The sequence below is a fragment of the Pseudorca crassidens genome, chromosome 1, assembly GCF_039906515.1.
Source record: "Pseudorca crassidens isolate mPseCra1 chromosome 1, mPseCra1.hap1, whole genome shotgun sequence".
Taxonomy (NCBI): domain Eukaryota; kingdom Metazoa; phylum Chordata; class Mammalia; order Artiodactyla; family Delphinidae; genus Pseudorca; species Pseudorca crassidens.
Genome location: NC_090296.1, coordinates 32,506,803 through 32,513,205, shown reverse-complemented (window position 1 = coordinate 32,513,205; position 6,403 = coordinate 32,506,803).

The window sequence follows — 6,403 nt, the reverse complement described above, 5'->3', positions numbered from 1 at the left end:
GCAGGCAGATTCTCAACAACTGCGCCACCAGGGAAGCCCTCCATTGTTTATGTTGTGGTTTAAGCAAGTTAATGTCTCTGAACCTCTTTTTTTCTCACCTATAAATTGGTGGGGATAATAGTATTATCACGTAAGGCTTATGTGGGGTTAACTCAGGCAACCAACTTTTTAAAGTGTCAACTTGGAACACAGCCATACCAGACTAAAACATAAATAATAAATAAATATACAATGTTGTAGGTATGTAATATATTTATTATATACCATTTATAATTATAATTAACGTAATTATGTTTTATTACTTTAAGAAATATATGAAAAATAAGTGTTTATTGGAATTATATATAATTCTGTATTATTATGTTACATAAATGTTATTGTTTAAACACTACAACCATAGGACTAGTTGATAGTGAGAATTTGTAATAATAGTAGAACCAATTAAACCATATGTCTAAGAAAAATACAACAATATTTTATAATTGTTTCTAATTGTTTCTTTCTGCCTTCTGATATAGGCAATTTATTTTAACTCTTTCTAAAACTCTGTATGGCATATTTAAATTTTGTAAGCTATATTCTCGTACATCCTTTGTAAGATAACTTTATTGAGATATAATTCACATACTACACAATTCACCAATTTAAAGTCTATAATTCAATGATTTTTAGTATGTTCACAGATATGTGTAATTATCACCATAGTCAATCTTAAAACATTTTCAACATCTCAGGAAGAAACTCCATATCCTTTAGCTATTACCCCTTATGCCTTCCCCCCATAGGGACATGAATGAAAAACTTGAACAACTTGAATTCCTAGAATGTTTCACGTTTTTATGGTTATATGATAAAGTTATTCTGAAAGTCATCTAGAAGGAAAAATAATGGTGAAAACAGTCAAAAATTTCTGCAAAGAAAAATGATAATGATGAATAAGTGCATGGAGGGGGTACTTCCAGTATCATATATGAGAATATATTAAAAGTTTACAATATTGAAATCAGAATGAAACTCATATCAAAAATACACACACATGTGTGCTCACTCACAGAGTTCAGGTAGTGACATAAGTGTGAATTAGAAGTTGCTCTGAGTAGAATAAACGGGATTTTTTTTTTTCAGAGCCAATATGTGGCATCCATTCCTTTTATGGCCCTGCCTGGGGGTTGTGCTGACTACTGCCTCAATGAACCTTTCAAGTTTTTCTGTTATTTGTTAGCCAACAGCTCCATCCAGCCCCCACTGACTCCATTTTTATTTAACAATAGGGAGAAGCCATATGCTTAAACTTGGGAGAAGCATGTTCAGTGTCCTGATCTGGGTAGTGGTTACATAGGTATTTACCCATGTAAAAATCCATCAGGACATACCTCAAAGAAAGCATTAAAAAAAGAAAAAGAAAAAAATAGAGTTACTTTTGAGTATTTATAACAGGGTAATCTGATTAACCTTGGATAATCAAGGAAGGCTTTTCTGAGGATGTAACATATAATCTGGAATCTGAAGGGTGAGTCACAGTTAAGCAGACCGAGGGCATAGTGGACTATTCTGCACAGAAGGACCAGCCTGTATGAAGACTCAGGAGTGAGAGGAGTGTCTTGTAAAGGCACACGTCTATACTGTCTTCTAGAACTTTTATATAAGAGTTTTCCCTGACATTTATTAGATTCTTAGCCCACCTGATATTAATTCTTATGTATGCTAGGTATGGGTATAATTTCATTTACCCCATATAACCAATTATCCCAGCCCTATATATTGAGAAATGTATCATTTTTCTACTGATCTGCTATGCCAACTCTATTGTATATCAAGTTTCAATATTGGTGTGAGTCTCTTTCCAGGAGAAAAGGGACTTACATTCTATTTTATTAGACTGTTTGTCTACATCTCTACCAACAGCAGCACACCATCCTTAATTATTGGAGCTGTATAAAGACTCTCCATGGACTTTCCTGGTGGCACAGTGGTTAAGAATCTGCCTGCCAATGCAGGGGACACGGGTTCGAATCCTGGTCCGGGAAGATCCCACATGCCATGGAGCAACTAAGCCCGTGTGCCACAACTACTGAGCCTCTGTGCCACAACTACTGAAGCCCACGAGCCAAGAGCCCATGCTTCACAACAAGAGAAGCCACCACAAAGAGAAGCCTGTGCGTCGCAACAAAGAGTAGCCTCCGCTCGCCGCAACTAGAGAAAGCCACAAACAGCAACGAAGACCCAATGCAGCAAAAAATAAATAAATAAATAAATTTATAAAAAAAGAAAAAGACTCTTCATATCTGGGAGGTATGCCTCCCCATCGTGAAGTTTTTCTTTAAGTGTCCTGGCTATTCTTGGCCCTTTGCTCTTCCATAAACATCTTAGAGTTAGCTTTTGAGATCAGCAAAACATTTATTAGAATTTTGATTGGAATTACATTGAATAAATACATCAATTTGGGAGAGAACTGACATCTATTTTGATATTGTCTTCCAATCCATGAACATGGTGTATCTCTTCTTTTATTTGGGTAACTTTAATTCATTAGAGATTTATAATTTCCTCAGTAAAGGTGTCGTGTGTATTTTGTTAACTTTTCTTAAGTATTTATATTTTTGAAGTTTTTGTAAATATTATTTTTATTTTATAATTTCTACTGTTTCTTCTTAATAAATAAAAATGTAATTATTTTGTGTAATTACATTTTATCTAAGACTTGTTAAGTGCATTTAATCTAGTAATTTATTTTGGATTTTTTACAAAAATTATGTCATTTATGAATTATAACAGTTTTATTTACTTCTTTCCAATACTTACACATTTCTTTCTTTCATTGCCTTACTGTGCTGGCCTGGGACTTGAGAACAACGATCAATGGAAGCGGTCATAGATAACCTGTGACTTGTAATAAAACTTAAGGAGAAGTCTTCCTTGTTTTGGAGGTATGATGTTTGTTGTAAGTTTATTTTTGTTATAAAGGAAATTTCTTTCTATTTTTATTTGCTAACAGTGTTTTTTTTTTAAAGTCATGAATGGGTGTTGAATTTAAACCAAGTAACTATAGAACTTGACCTGGTTACATGGTCTTTCTTCTTTAATCTGTTAATGTAGTGAATTCTATCAATTATTTTCAAATGTTGAACCAATGCTGCTTTACTGGAATAAATTCAACTTGGTCATAATATACTATCTTTTTTATATGTTGCTAAATTTAGTTTGTTAATATTTTGTTTAGGATTTTAAAATCCATGCTCATTATTGAACATTACCTATAATTTTCTTTCCTGTATTCTCCTTTTTAGGTTTAAGTATTATGATTATACCAATCTCTTAAGCTAAATTGGAGAGTGTTCTCTCTTCTGTTAGTTTCTGGAAAAATTCGGTAAAGATTGGGAGTATTTACTTCTTTTTTTTATTGAAGTAGAGTTGATTTACAATATTGTGTTATTTTCTTATATGTGGACTCTAAAAAATAATACAAATGAATCTATATACAAAACAGAAACATACCCACAAACATAGAAAACAAATTTATGGTTCCCAAAGGGATGAGGGAGAGGGGAGGGACAAATTAGGAGTATAGGATTAACAGATACAAACTACTATACATAAAATAGGTAAGCAACGAGGATTTACTCTACAGCATAGGGAATTCTGCCCAATATCTTATTTATTTCTTGATTGCTTGGTTGAATTCAACACAACCAATCAATAGGGTCTTGTTGATTTTCTGTCTAGTAGTTCTATTAGTTGCCAAGAGGGGGGTGTTGACATCCGCAACTGTAATCTGGTTTGTTATTTCTCCTTTCAGCTAGATCAGTTTTGCTTCATGTAATTTGAGGCTCTGTTGTTGAGTACATACACATTTAGGATAATTATATCTTCAGCTAAGATTTCTCTAGATTGTGCCCCCGGGGGGGGGGGGGAGGATGTTGAAATTCTAACCCTGGTACCTGTGTATGTGACCTCATTTGGAAATAGATGCAATCGGAAGGTAATGAGGTCATGCTGGATTAGGGTGGGCCTTACAAGAAGAGAAAAATTTGGACATAGACAGACACAGGGAAAAGATAGCCATGTGATGACAGAGGTAGAGATTGGAGTGATGCATCTACAGGCCAAGGAACACCAAAGATTGTTGGCAAACACCAGAAGCTAGAAGAAGAAAGCAAGGATTCTCCCCTACAGTTTTCAGAGGGAGCATAGTCCTGATGACACCTTAATTTCAGTCTTCCACCCTCCAGAACTGTGAGATAATTTACATTGTTTTAAGCCACCAGTTTGTGGTACTTTGTTACTGCCATCCCAGGAAACTAATACATCTTACTAGTGAATTGATCCTTTATTACTGTGTAATGTTCCTCTTTGTCTCTAGTAATATTCTTTGCTTTGAAATCTACTTTATCAGACATTAATGTAGCACTCCTGGTGTCTGATCAATGTTTGCATGGTTAATCTTTTCCAATCTTTTTATTTTCAAACTATTTCATTGGATTTGAAGTAAGTTTCCTGTACACAGCATATTTTTGAGTCATGTTTATTCACTCTGCTTATCTCTGTCTTTTAATTGGTATATTTAGGTCATTTACTTTTAAGGTGATTATTGTTATTGCTTAAATCTGCCATTTTATTATTTGTTTCTGTTTTTTTTCCTCTAGTTCTCATTCATGTGTTTCCTTTTTTTGCCTTTCTGTGCATTATCTGAACATTTTTAAGGATTCTATCTTACTTATATATAGTGTTTTTGAGTAAATATCTTTGTATAATTTTCATAGTGGTTGCTCTAAGTATTACAAGTATAAATATGTGACATTATATTTTACTGGTATCAACATTTTAGCACTTTTAGTGAAATTTAAAAACCTTACTGCTATTTAGGTCCTTTTGCCTTCCCCACTTTTAAATATCATTTTCTTGAGTATCACATGGTGTTAGTTCTTATTTCAATCATCAAATACTATTTCTAAAACTCATGAAGAGAAGGATAGTCTATTGTATGTATCCATATTTCTGTTCTTTCCATAGTTCTTTCTTCCTTCCTGATGCTCCAAGATTCCTTCTTTTATCATTTCTTTTCTCTTTGAGAATTTCTTTTAGCTAATCTTTAAGGGCAGATCTGCTAGAGACAAATTTTTGGTTTTCCTTCTTTTAGGAATGTCTTTATTTCCTCTTCATTCCTGAAGGATAGTTTCACAGGGCATAGAATTGATGGTTGACAGTTCTTTTCTTCCACCACTTGAAAAATGTGCCACTTCCTTCTGGCTTGTATGTTTTCTATGAAAAATCTGCTGTCATTAGAATTTGTGTCCTTTATAGGTAATACATCATTTCCCTCTGGTTGTTTTCAAGATTTCTTTTCTTTTTATTTAGTTTTCAGAAGTTTAATTATGTTGTGTGTTGGAGTAGACTTCTTTAGGTTTGTCCTGTTTGAGTTTTCTCAGCTTCTTGAGTAAGTAGGTTTGTGTCTTTCACCAAGTTATGGACATTTTCAGCTATTATTTCTTTGAATACTCTGTCAGTTCCACTTTCCCATTCTTGTGAGACTCTGATAATATAAATGTTTGCATTGTCCCACAGGTACGAGTCCCTGAGGCATTTTTTTTTCCTTGTCTATTTCACCTCTGTTGTTTATGCTGGGTAAATACTATTGATTTGTGTTAAAGTTCACTGATTCCAACCTCTGTCATCTCCTTTCTGCTGTTGAATCCATCCAGCAATTTACAAGAATTCTTTTACTGTATTTTTCAGTTCTATGATTTCAATTTGGTTCTTTTTTATAACTTCTATTTCTTTGCTGAGATTTTTTGGGTTTTTTTCTTTTGTTTGAAGAGAATTTGTAATAATTGTTAAAGCATTTTTGATGGTTCCTTTAAAAATCCTTGTCAGATAATTCCAACATCTGATTCATTTCCATGCTGGCATTAGATGATCTACTTTTCTCACTCAAGTTGTGATTTTCTTGGTTCTTGGTATTATGGATGACTTTTTATTATATCTTGGATATTTTGTCTATTATGTTAGGAGACTCTGGGCTCTATTTATTTATCTACTTTATTTTAGCAGGCATTTACCTTGTTTAGGTTTATAAAGCATGCAAGTCCTGGCCAACTTTTGTGGACTGTATTTCCAACAACAGTTTAATTTTCTCTTTCTGGCATTATTTTGGTCTGCTAGATTTATCTGGTGGCACTGAGATTCCCACTTGTTCCTGCTATTGCTGCCTGAGGGACCAGAAGGATTTCTGCACACTGGCCCATCCAGTGTCCCCCAGTGAAGAGGGGAATCTTAGGTCTGCAAGGACATTGAAACTTCCCTAGCTGGGCAGCTTGTTGTCGTGGGGTCCCTCTTGCTGATCACATCTCTCCCTATCCTCTACCCTGGCCACCCTAGTGTCTCTGGATGGGGAAGGGAAATCTCA